At 42.4% G+C, this 13,180-nt stretch overlaps 1 non-coding gene across 1 annotated transcript; it reads right to left on the bottom strand.

Annotated features, from left to right (window-relative positions):
• Nucleotides 1-12,496: 12,496 nt before the first annotated feature.
• Nucleotides 12,497-12,570, bottom strand: Trnas-uga (transfer RNA serine (anticodon UGA)). Its single transcript has one exon. It is a non-coding gene; the product is annotated as a tRNA-Ser (tRNA).
• Between the last annotated feature and the right edge of the window lie 610 nt (nucleotides 12,571-13,180).

Raw genomic sequence — 13,180 nt, 5'->3', positions numbered from 1 at the left:
ACTTGGCATCTGGTAACGTTACTGATGAAAAGTCATTGATATACACAAGAAAAAGTAAGGACCCTAAAATGGAACTTTGTGGGACCCCACATGTAATTAGTTTCCAGTTGGATGATGCCTGATAGCTTAATTCATGTCTCTTTCCTAATAACACCCTTTTTTTCCTGCCAGAGATATAAGATTTGAACCATTTTGCAGCATTTCCTGTTATACCATAATATTCTGATTTACTTAAAACGTTATTGTGATTTACACAGTCAAATGCCTTTGACAGATCACAAAATATACCAGTTGCCTGCAATTTTTTGTCTAATGAATTAAGCACATTTTCACTGTAAGTGTAGATAGCCTTCTCAATATCAGAACCCTGTAGAAATCCGAACTGCGACTTTGACAGTGTGTTATTTGGGATAAGATGGTTATAAAGCTGATTGTACATTACTTTTTCTAAAATTTTTGAGAATGCTGGAAAAAGTGAAATTCGACGAAAATTAGATGCTATTTCTTTATCTTCCTTCTTAAACAGTGGCTTAACTTCAGCAGTATCTGCAATATTCTTAGATTCCTTGGTGGAACAATTTACTCTGCTGGATAAGAACTTTACTTTCAGAATGGACACCTGCAGAAGTAATTTCTACGTACAAAATATTGTACACAAGTTATGCAAGTAAAGAGATACAGTCCCTGTAGACACACTTCATCGCAAAATGTTCAGTGGAGATTAGTTTTACAGATGAATTAATAAAAAAATCAGAGTTTATTTGGAGCAAAAAGATCTGGTGTGGACAATTTCGGCTGGTGATGGAATGGTATTACAGGATAGGGGATGGGAAGGAGGCCAATTACAGACTCAAGGGAAAGGGCAAAGCTATGAAAAACAAGTGTGCCAGAATGTTGAAAAATTAAATTCACTGCCTACGATTTTAGCTTCGTTTCCGTGATTTAATTTAGCTGGGCTCAGAGAGGGACCTCTGCGATTAATTACATTGAAATCCGCCCCCGCGCGGCGCTGGAAGCGGTCGCTCGCTGCAGTAAGCTGGAAGAGACCCGGCTGCGTTCTGCTCGCGTCGTCGGTCCAAAAAAAGTTCTGCTGAATATTTCCAATCTCGGGACAAATGCTCGGTGCATTAACCTACCCCTCCTTCTTTTTAATTGAATTTTTTATAATATTTTATTTAAAATTGCGTTGGAGCATGCACGAGGGAAGTGACAACTAGCGAGCTGTTTCACTGCAAAACAATATTTGACTCTTAACTTGTGCAGATTTCGACCTTTACTGACGCCACGAATGTTAATTAGTCTATGACGTGTGATTCTGTGATAAAAATGATCGAGCCAGGGTCCCTCTCAAGTGAGAAGAGAGAGAAGTGGAATAATGTCCATAAATCGATGGAGAGTTACGAAAATAACGATAACTAAAAAATAGGCTGGATGGGAAACCTGTTGCAATATAGTGCAACACATCACAGGACACAAATAAAATAGGATTAGACCATATGTTAAGATGAATAATATATAAGAGCTACAACACACGTTTCGTGTCAACGGTTATGATGACAACATCATAAGAAAGGTAGCTAAAACCAAAGAGACTACAGTCTGGAACCGCGCGACCGCTACGGTCGCAGGTTCGAATCCTGCTTCGGGCATGGATGTGTGTGATGTCCTTAGGCTAGTTAGGTTTAAGTAGTTCTAAGTTCTAGGGGGCAGATGACCTCAGCAGTTAATTCCCATAGCGCTAAGAGCCATTTCAACCAAAGGGAGCAGAACACGAGAAAAAGGCAAAGATGAGAAACTTCCACTGGTACACTTACCATATGTAAAAGACGTCAGTGAACGGCTAGGCAACGTCCTCCGCCGACAAGGTTTCAAACCGATTTTTCAAAGCAGTCACAGGATCCACGAAATGATAGGTTCCACCAAGGATGTAGTCAACAATCTTAACACTGCAGGTGTTTACGAACTACGGTGTGAGTGCGGAGCTGCCTACATAGGAGAAACAGGGAGACCTGTCAGCTTACAAGTAACAGAACACGAACGCTTTATACGATTACAAGAATGTAATAAATCGGCGATGGCGGAACACCACCGTGACTGTGGACAGCCTATCAGGTTCCAGGAAGCCCGAGTACTGGCGAAAGAATCGTGGATGCGAGAACGCAAAATACGGGAGGCGATCGAAATTATTAAGCAGCCCGACAACATCAACAGAGAAGATGGCTACAAACTCCCGGCGTCCTGGCTGCCGGCCATCCAACGGGCCGCGAGCGGCCGCGGGGCAGAAGCTACACGGGACACGGAGGTATCTGCACAAACAGTTGTAGAGCAACTGTCAGTCCACTTCCGAGTACACCAGGAGGAAAACTTGCCAACCAGAAGCCGAACGCTGATTGGCGGACAGCTACCAATCGTTGTCGACATGGACATCCACGAATAGCCTCTCTCTTTCCATCTTCCCTTACGTCATGACTAGCCAATCATATTAGAGGGCCAATTAAAAGTTTTACAACAGTGACGTCAGACATCGATAGTCTGTAATAAATAGCAGCACCTATCCCCATGCAAAACCAGTCGTGCCCTGAGGAAGGCCGTTGCAATTCGGCCGAAACGTCGGTTTTAGTTTATTATTGTCGTTAGTTTTTAGCAATGACGCGGCATAATACCCAGAAGAATTTTAATCACTATGAATAAGATATGTTTGGATTTGCAGCTTATTTAAAACCTGCATCTGGGAGCGTCAGTTTGAAGTAGTCTAAGCAAGGTGATTGTATGAACTGTAACTCGGGGTGCGTCACATAGACTCATCCCAAACGTGCTCGGTGGGATCGAGGTCGGCAAACTGAACTGGTCGCTCTATGCCCTCAACTTTACTGCTATAGATATTCATTCACAAAACGAGCTGTTTTCCCCATATTTGCAACATTTTTTTTTCTTAAAATAATGCTTCAGTTTCATAAAAGAAATGTTGTACATAAACACCACAAAGAAGCTAAGAGATTTTATTTTCATTATTTACCCATGAAATCATAATTTGGAAGGACTTTTAAAATTTTTGTAATGAGTATGACATGTCTACAGTTTTAAGTGTAATGATTTATTATTTTGCGTGTATGCGGCACTAGTCTATGATATGACGTCACCAAGTTTGGAGTTTCAGCTTCTAGGTTTTATTTCAAGGAGATCAATGTTTTAATATAATTAGTTTTAGTTGCCTATCTTCCATTTACATTTAAATGCAGATGTAATGGTGTTTAATTAAAAGACGATATTATTTCTTCGAAGCTTGGCCATTTTTCTATCTTCCCATGACTTGCTGCTGCCTCTATTTTCTCAAACAGAAGTTGAGGTATTGTCGTACATTCTTCCCTTATTAATCAATTAATCAATTAATTAGATTCTACAGAGAGTACGCGAAAGAACTTGGCCCCCCTTCTAACATCCGTGTACCGCATGTCTCTTAGAGGAACGGAAGGTTCCAAATGATTGGAAAAGAGCACATGTAGTTCCAGTTTTCAAGAAGGGTCATCGAGGAGATGCGCAAAACTATTGGCCTATATCTCTGACATCGATCTATTCTAGAATTTTAGAACATGTTTTTTGCTCGCGTATCATGTCATTTCTGGAAACCCAGAATCTACTCTGTACGAATCAATATGGATTCCGGAAACAGCGATCGTGTGAGACCGAACTAGCTTTATTTGTTCATGAGACCCAGAAAATATTAGATACAGGCTCCAAGCTAGATGCCATTTTTCTTGACTTCCGGAAGGCGTTCGATACGGTTTCGCCATGTCGCCTAATAAACAAAGTAAGAGCATACGGAATATCAGACCAGCTGTGTGGCTGGGTTGAAGAGTTTTTAGCAAACAGAACACAGCATGTTGTTCTCAATGGAGAGACGTCTACAGACATTCAAGTAACCTCTGGCGTGCCACAGGGGAGTGTTATGGGACCATTGCTTTTCACAATATATATAAATGACCCAGTAGATAGTGTCGGAAGTTCCATGCGGCTTTTCGCGGAAGATGCTGTAGTATACGGAGAAGTTGCAGCGTTAGAAAATTGTAGCGAAATGCAGGAAGATCTGCAGCGGATAGGCACTTGGTGCAGGGAGTGGCAACTGACCCTTAACACAGACAAATGTAATGTATTGCGAATACATAGAAAGAAGGAACCTTTATTGTATGATTATAAGATACCGGAAAAAACACTGGTAGCAGTTACTTCTGTAAAATATCTGACAGTATGCGTACGGAACGATATGAATTGATTGTTGGTAAGGCGGGTGCCAGGTTGAGATTCATTGGGGGAGTCATTAGAAAATGTAGTCTATCAACAAAGGAGATGGCTTACAAAACACTAGTTCGACCTATACTTGAGTATTGCTCATCAGTGTGGGATCCGTACCGGGTCAGGTTGACAGAGGAGATACAGAAGATCCAAAGAAGAGCGGCGCGTTTCGTCACGGGGTTATTTGGTAAGCGTGATAGCGTTACGGAGATGTTTAACAAACTCAAGTGGCAGACTCTGCAAGAGAGGCACTCTGCATCGCAGTGTAGCTTGCTGTCCAGATTTCTAGAGGGAGCGTTTCTGGATGAGGTATCGAATATATTGCTTCGCCCTACTTATACCTCTCGAGTAGATCACGGATGTAAAATTAGAGAGATTCGAGCGCGCACGGAGGCTTTCCGGCAGTCGTTCTTCCCGCGAACCATACGCGACTGGAACAGGAAAGGGAGGTGATGACAGTGGCACGTAAAGTGCCCTCCGCCACACACCGTTGGGTGGCTTGCGGAGTATAAATGTAGATGTAGATGGAGTTTCTGTAAAGTGAGTAAAACACAACAGAGTGGAGAAGTATGTATGCAATATAAAAAGTTGCAGTGCTCAAATTATACAGATCCTTGCTACGAGCTGTTCCATCCTCCTGTCTTTTAATCTCGGACATTTACACTTCGACGAGAATCATGGAACATCAAGCGACAGCGCAACAGCTTCCATGTCGTTTCAAACAAATGATTATTTTTTTTCAAATAACACCTTATGCATGACAGTTGTCTGTTACAAGGTATTGGTTCTTCAAAGACTCGTGCTTTTGTAGTTCTAAATTCCTTAGCCTTCAGATATCGATTGTACACAAATACAGTATGGTATAACCATGGGCGTCCAACTGTTACCAACGGAGTGGCAAGTTTCCGTCCAACGCTAATAGCGGCTGTACGGGAGCTGGTGGACCCAATGGAGCGCGCCCACTGAGCCACGCCTCCAGCGACTCTGGACTACGAGCGTCCTCTGACGCCGCGATACACTACTGGCCATTAAAATTGCTACGCCACGAAGATGACGTGCTACAGACGCGAAATTTAACCGACAGGAAGAAGATGGTGTGATATGCAAATGATTAGCTTTTCAGAGCATTCACACAAGATTGGCGCTGGTGGCGACACCAACAAAGTGCTGACATCAGGAAAGTTTCCAACCGATTTCTCATAAACAAACAGCAGTTGAGCGGCGTTGCCTGGTGAAACGTTGTTGTGATGCCTCGTGTAAGGAGGAGAAATGCGTACCATCACGTTTTCGACTTTGATAACGGCCGGATTGTAGCCTATCGCGATTGCGGTTTATCGTATCGCGACATTGCTGCTCGCGTTGGTCGAGATCCAATGACTGTTAGCAGAATATGGAATCAGTGGGTTCAGGAGGGTAATACGGAACGCCGTGCTTGGATCCCAACGGCCTCGTATCACTAGCAGTCGAGATGACAGGCATCTTATCCGCAAGGCTGTAAAGGAACGTGCAGCCATGACTCGATCCCTGAGTCAACAGATGGGGACGTTTGCAAGACAACAACCATCTGCACGAACAGTTCGACGACGTTTGCAGCAGTATGGACTATCAGCTCCGAGACCACGGCTGCGGTTACCCTTGAAGCTGCATCACATACAGAAGCGCCTGCGATGGTGTACTCAACGACGAACCTGGGTGCACGAATGGCAAAACGTCATTTTTTCGGATGAATCCAGGTTCTGTTTACAGCATCATAATGGTCGCATCCGTGTTTGGCAACATCGCGGTGAACGGTGAACGCACATTGGAAGCGTGTATTCGTCATAAACGTACTGGCGTATCACCCGGCGTGATGGTATGGGGTGCCATTGGTTACCCGTCTCGCTCACCTCTTGTTCACATTGACGGCACTTTGAACAGTGGACTTTACATTTCAGATGTGTTACGACCCGTGGCTCTACCCTTCATTCGATCCCTGCGAAACCCTACATTTCAGCAGGATAATGCACGACCGCATGTTGCAGGTCCTGTACAGGCCTCTCTGGATACAGAAAATGTTCGACTGCTGCCCTGGCCAGCACATTCTCCAGATCTCTCACCAACTGAAAACGTCTGGTCAATGGTGGCCGAGCAACTGACTCGTCACAACACAGCAGTCACTACTCTTGATGAACTGTGGTATCGTGTTGAAGCTGCATGGGCAGCTGTATCTGTAGACGCCATCCAAGCTCTGTTTGACACGATGCCCAGGCGTATCAAGGCTGTTATTACGGCCAGTAGTCGTTGTTCTGGTTACTGATTTCTCAGGATCTATGCACCCAAATTGCGTGAAAATGTAATGACATGTCAGTTCTAGTATAATATACTTGTCCAATGAATACCCGTTTGTCATCTGCATTTCTTCTTGGTGTAGCAATTTTAATGGGCATTAGTGTATAAGATGGCCGACGGCAGCGACTCAGCCCACTTACACTTGGAGCCACTACGCTGTGACACCTCCACTCCTGCTTCCTCCTTGTGACATCGACAGCTGGACTTAATTTCTTTTTGCATCATTTGTAATGAGTCTTCATACGTTTTGAGAAATACAAGTTAAGTAAATGTTCTGTTTTCTGTGTTATTTGTCCGTTGCTCATTTCTGCTTCTTCCTACTAGGACAGTTGCTGCTCCTCTCTGTAGCCCAGCTCTCCTTACCGTTTTGTACGAAACCGTACACAACATACAATTTTACATGTAAATGATTTTTATGATGGTAGAACAGAGAAAGTGCCATATTTTAAAATCGTTTCTAACCGGTTGTAGCCTTCGAGATGGTCTCCTTCGGTTTACATATTAACAACAGGAAACATTATTTTAAATGTAGTCATTTATGGCATTATTTGCTTAAAAATTTCGTCGCAAGTCATTGCAGTGATAACCACGCCCCCCCCTCCCCCACCGAGCTACTACTCTTGTGTACCAGGTGCTTACAATTAAACTGTTGCTACTCGCAGAGGTCCAATGTGGGCTGTAATTGATAGATATTCTAAGGTGTTAATGTTGTTGTTGTGGTCTCCAGTCCTGAGACTGGTTTGATGCAGCTCTCCATGCTACTCTATCCTGTGCAAGCTTCTTCATCTCCCAGTACCTACTGAAACCTACATCCTTCTGAATCTGCTTAGTGTATTCATCTCTTGGTAGCCTCTACGATTTTTACCCTCCACGCTGTCCTCCAGTACTAAATTGGTGATCCCTTGATGTCTCAGAACATGTCCTGCCAACCGATCCCTTCTTCTAGTCACGTTGTGCCACAAACTACTCTTCTCCCAAATTCTATTCAATACCTCCTCATTAATTATGTGATCTACCCATCTAATCTCGATGTTAACAAATTTCTCTTCTTCAGAAACGCTTTCCTTGCCATTGCCAGTCTACATTTTATATCTTCTCTACTCCGACCATGATTAGTTATTTTGCTCCCCAAATTGCAAAACTCCTTTACTACTTATGTGTCTCATTTCCTAATATAATTCCCTCAGCATCATCCGACTTAATTCGACTACATTCCATTACCCTCGTTTTGCTTTTGTTGATGTTCATCTTACTTTCTTCTTTCAAGATACTGCCCATTCCGTTCAACTGCTCTTCCAAGACCTTTGCTGTCTCTGACAGAATTACAATGTCATCGGCAAACGTCAAAGTTTTTATTTCTTCTCCATGGATTTTAATACCTACACCGAATTTTTCTTTTGTTCCCTTTACTGCTTGCTTAATATACAGATTGAATAATATCGGAGAGATGCTACAACCCTGTCTCACTCCCTTCCCAACCGCTGCTTCCCTTTCATGCTCCTCGACTCTTATAACTGCCATCTTGTTTCTGTACAAATTGAAAATGGCCTTTCGCTCCCTGTATTTTACCCCTGCCACCTTTAGAATTTGAAAGAGAGTATCCCAGTCAACATTGTCAAAAGCCTTCTCTAAGTCTACAAATACTAGGAACGTAAGATTGCCTTTCCTAAATCTATTTTCTAAGATAAGTCGTAGAGTCAGTATTGCCTCACGTGTTCCAACATTTCTACGGAATCCAACCTTATCTTTCCCGAGGTCGGCTTCTACCAGTTTTTCCATTCGTCTGCAAATAATTCGCGTTAGTATTTAGCAGCCGTGGCTTGTTAAACTGATATTTCGGTAATTTTCGCATCTGTCAACACCTGCTTTCTTTGGGATTGAAATTATTACATTCTTATTGAAGTCTGAGGGTATTTCGCCTGTCTCATACATCTCGTTCACCAGTTGGTAGAGTTTTGTCAGGACTGGCTCTCCCAAGGCCGTCAGTAGTTCTAATGGAATGTTGTCTACTTCTGGGGCCTTGTTTAGACTCAGGTCTTTCAGTGCTCTGTCAAACTCTTCACGCAGTATCATATCTCCCATTCCATATTCATCTGCATCCTCTTCCATTTAGATGATATTGTTCTCAAGTACATCGCCCTTGTATAGACCCTCTGTATACTCCTTCCACCTTTCTGCTTTCCCTTCTTTGCTTAGAAGTGGGTTTCCATCTGAGCTCTTGATATTCATACAAGTGGTCCTCTTTTCTCCAAAGGTCTCTTTAATTTTCCTGTAGGCAGTATCTACCTTACCCCTAGTGAGATAAGCCTCTACATCCTTACAATTGTCCTCTAGCCATCCCTGCTTAGCCATTTTGCACTTCCTGTCGATCTCATTTTTCAGACGTTTGTATTCCTTTTTGCCTGCTTCATTTACTGCATTTTTATATTTTCTCCTTTCATCAATTAAATTCAATATTTATTCTGTTACCTAAGGATTTCTACTAGCCCTCGTCTTTTTACATACTTGATCCTCTGCTGCCTTCACTACTTCATCCCTCAGAGCTACCCATTCTTCTTCTACTGTATTTCTTTCCCCCATTCCTGTCAATTGTTCCCTTATGCTCTCCCTGAAACTCTGTACAACCTCTGGTTTAGTCAGTTTATCCAGGTCCCATCTCCTTAAATTCCCACCTTTTGCAGTTTCTTCAGTTTTAATCTACAGTTGTGGTCAGAGTCCACATCTGCCCCTGGAAATGTCTTACAATTTAAAACCTGGTTTCTAAATCTCTGTCTTACCATTATATAATCTATGTGATACCTTCTAGTGTTACTGTTGACCCAATGTACGACGTAAAATGTTAGTTCCAACTTCGGCCACCAGGTACAAATCTGGCACTATGAATGCAAGAAAGAGGTGTAGAAATGTTTCCATACGTAATGGATTAGGGACAAGACGTGGGCACAAAGGCATAATGTTGATTTAATTATTTACCGCCACTTACATAATTTATTCAGTATGAGCACCGGAGACGTCAACGAGCTGCTCATCCGTTAAACGACGTGAATAACAGAGCCAAAAGTCACAAGAATTCAGATTAGGTGATCATGCAGCCCATGTATTTAGAAAACCTCTGGCGATAAAACGTTCGTTAAAGGCTGCAGATCTTTCACTGAGGGAGCGACGTGAAGTGTTGTTTCGCATGGAAACCGTGGTTTCCACGTAGTTGCCCTCTTCCAGAGCAGTGATAAAATGCTGTACAACGAGATCTCGATAACGTGGATACATCACGGCACACCTGACAGGTACTCTGGTTGTATTCTCTTCAAAGAAGAACGGATCGAGAATAAAGGATTTTGTGGATCCACACCACACAGTCTCATATGGTGGGTACAATGACTCTTCGTGCATAGCACGCGATTTAACCCCAAATTCGGCGGTTCTCTATATCTGCATCGTGTAAAATGTGTGCCTCGTCACTTCACAAAATGTTGCCCGGCCACATGTATTAACTTCGATCTGTGCCAGAACCCGAAGAGCGCATTCAGGACGTTGCTGTGTATCATAACATTTTAGTTGCGGCACGGTGTAAAATACAATGGAAAGTTTCCATACTGTTGACCTTGAGATGGACAATTCTCGTGGCACACCACGAACCTAGCACTCCCCGGAGTACGTGCTGGATGGTCAGTTACAGCGACAGCAACAATCGTCAATAAATTCCACCGGGATAGGATGCCGTCCTCTTCCAGGTGCCACACCAAGGTCACCCGTCTTTTCGAATTTCATTATCATCTTCTTTAAACTGTTAAATGACATTGAGCCTCTCCTCAGACCTTTCAGCTGGCGATACTCTTTCAACGCTTCATTGTAATTGCTGTCGCTCACATAAAACAGTTTCACTAACAACGTACGATATCATTTCTCAATAGCCATACTATTTACTCACGTTATGGCTTGTCAAATGACAAAGTGGACGTCATACAAACAGGGTACAGCATCAATTTTCACCTGGAGGCCACAACTGGAACTAACTTATTTTTGCAGCGTAAATCATTTCCGCAATAACGCATTAGCATTTCTGCCAATCTTCGCTGCCATACGATAATTACAGCTCACACTGGAACTCCGTGTGTACCTGCATTTTAATTATAACCACCCGGAACAATCGGGATTCATGGTATTCACAAAAAATCGAAAAAATACTGTAATTAAAATCCAATTTATATTTTTTAAATTTATTTTTATTATGTTATAAAGATGAGTTCATAAATCTCCTCGACTAAGAATATCTCTCGTCTTTATAATTACGATCGTATTTCGATAAGTCTTTGAACAATAAACGAAGCAATTTTACTTGTTGTTTACATATTTTGTCTTAATACAAGAAACATAACCACTGTAAAGATTTTTCATCCAACCCAAATACATCAAGTTTGTTAAATATGTGAAATGGTCGTTTGACCTACAGCAAAAAATTCCATAAAATTAGATGTATTAAATCATTGTCGGTTTTGAAATGTGTAAATATTGGTTACACGACTATTCAACCTTGACGTATCATTTCTTAATAAAAAATCTACGATTGCAAAAGAGTGATATGTTTAATTCTGTCACGCTTTTGCCTAGATATTATATGAAAAGGAAGTCTGGAAAATGAAAAGTTCTAATTATGCTTTCCATCTCCTCTGGGAAAGAGGCTCAGTGTGTAGGCTATGAAACGTATGAATGAAATGTGGGACTTTACGCGATGTACGAACTTGGAATTCCTGTTGCCTTAGATTCAGACTATTTTCCTCAAAACAGTCTGGGTATAAACAAAATCACTTATGTAACAAAATATCACTATGAACTCACCTTTAAGGAGGAGACTTTTGTTAAAGGTTAAAACCATTTAACAAATTCTGGAATCCAATGAAAAGAACATCATACGTTCTGTTTGTTCGTTTTGAATCTGCAGTTCAGCAAACGTTTGGTGTTATTATTGTTGATCTGCGACGATCGAGGACCATAACTTTTGTTATTGACAGCGTAATCCAGACGTCAGAGCTGCACTCTGCCTCAGTTCACCCCGAACGTGTAAAGATATGCAGTCCGCACCGGCTATTAGAATAGCACGTTTATTCTGATTCCTCACCAGCTACACCCACCATATATAGTCTAGTGCTCATCATCATATTTCATAATACCACGAATTATTTACATCGTCCCGTTTTCCGTCTGATTATTAACTTCCTGTCTCCTTCCTGGATGCCTCCCGCAGTCATTACTCCATACACACTTTTCTTCCATGTTCCACGTAGAATTCCTCTCTTCCTTCTTGCTTGTGGAGCCCATCCCCAAATACGTTTGAGCCACCGGTCGTCATTCATTCATACTATATCGCCGAGCCACGTAGTATTTTCTTTCCTATTGCATCAATCTTCGTCTTGCTGGTTCACATAACTTATCAAATTGAAAAATTCTTCACGTGGCACATCCTCGAAATACCACTACTTCTTCTCTAAAAGGGTATTTCCAGTGCCAATATTTTCTCTCTCTGTAATTCAGTTCCCATGTCTCTGCGCCATGTGTAGCAGTACTCTGCTATATGTACATATAACAAATTAGGCCAAGGGAAAAGAGCAATAAAGCAGATCAACTCCATTATCTAAAATAGCAATCTAACCACAAGGAGACAGCAAATCATCTATAACACCGTTGTTGAGAGTACTGCTACACATGGCGCAGAGACATGGGAGCTGAATTACAGAGAGAGAAAATATTGGCACTGGAAATACCCTTTTAGAGAAGAAGTAGTGGTATTTCGAGGATGTGTCACGTGAAGAATTTTTCAATTTGATAAGTTATGTGAACCAGCAAGACGAAGATTGATGCAATAGGAAAGAAAATACTACGTGGCTCGGACCGAGACTCGAACTCAGGACCTTTGCCTTTCACGGGCAAGTGCTCTACCAACTGAGCTACCCAAGCACGACCCACGCCCCGTCCTCATAGCTTTAATTCCGCCAGTACCTCGTCTCCTACATTCTCAACGTCGCAGAAGCTCTCCTTTCTTCCAGGAGTGCTAGTTCTGCTAGGTTCGCAGGAAGTTAGGAAGGTAGGAGACGAGGTACTGGCGGAATTAAAGCTGTAAGGACGTGGCGTAAGTCGTGCTTGGATATCTCAGTTGGTAGAGCACTTGCCCACAGAAGGCAAAGGTCCCGAGTTCGAGTCTCGGTCCGGCACACAGTTTTAATCTGGCAGGAAGTTTCATATCAGCGCACACTCCGCTGCAAAGTGAAAATTTCATTCTTGAAGATACACAATAATTCTTGAGGCAAAAGCCAGATAAAAGTTACAAGACAATGAAAAGAAACAATATCAACCAAAATGCTACGCTATTCAATTCCCAAGTCTAGTTACGCCCAACATGATCAAATTTCTGCAGAAGACTTCGGTGGGTGTGTACTGGGGTAGAGCTGGCGTAGATATCGGCTGGAGCAGTCCTAGCTGTAGGTACACAGTGGCAGTCTGACTCTGCTGGCGTGCTTACAGCACCGATTCTGCGGAGTGCTACAATTAGTCACTGTAGTTTTAATTG

The sequence above is a fragment of the Schistocerca serialis genome, chromosome 2 (assembly GCF_023864345.2).
Source record: "Schistocerca serialis cubense isolate TAMUIC-IGC-003099 chromosome 2, iqSchSeri2.2, whole genome shotgun sequence".
Lineage (NCBI taxonomy): Eukaryota > Metazoa > Arthropoda > Insecta > Orthoptera > Acrididae > Schistocerca > Schistocerca serialis.
This window is presented reverse-complemented; position numbering and strand designations above follow the sequence as displayed.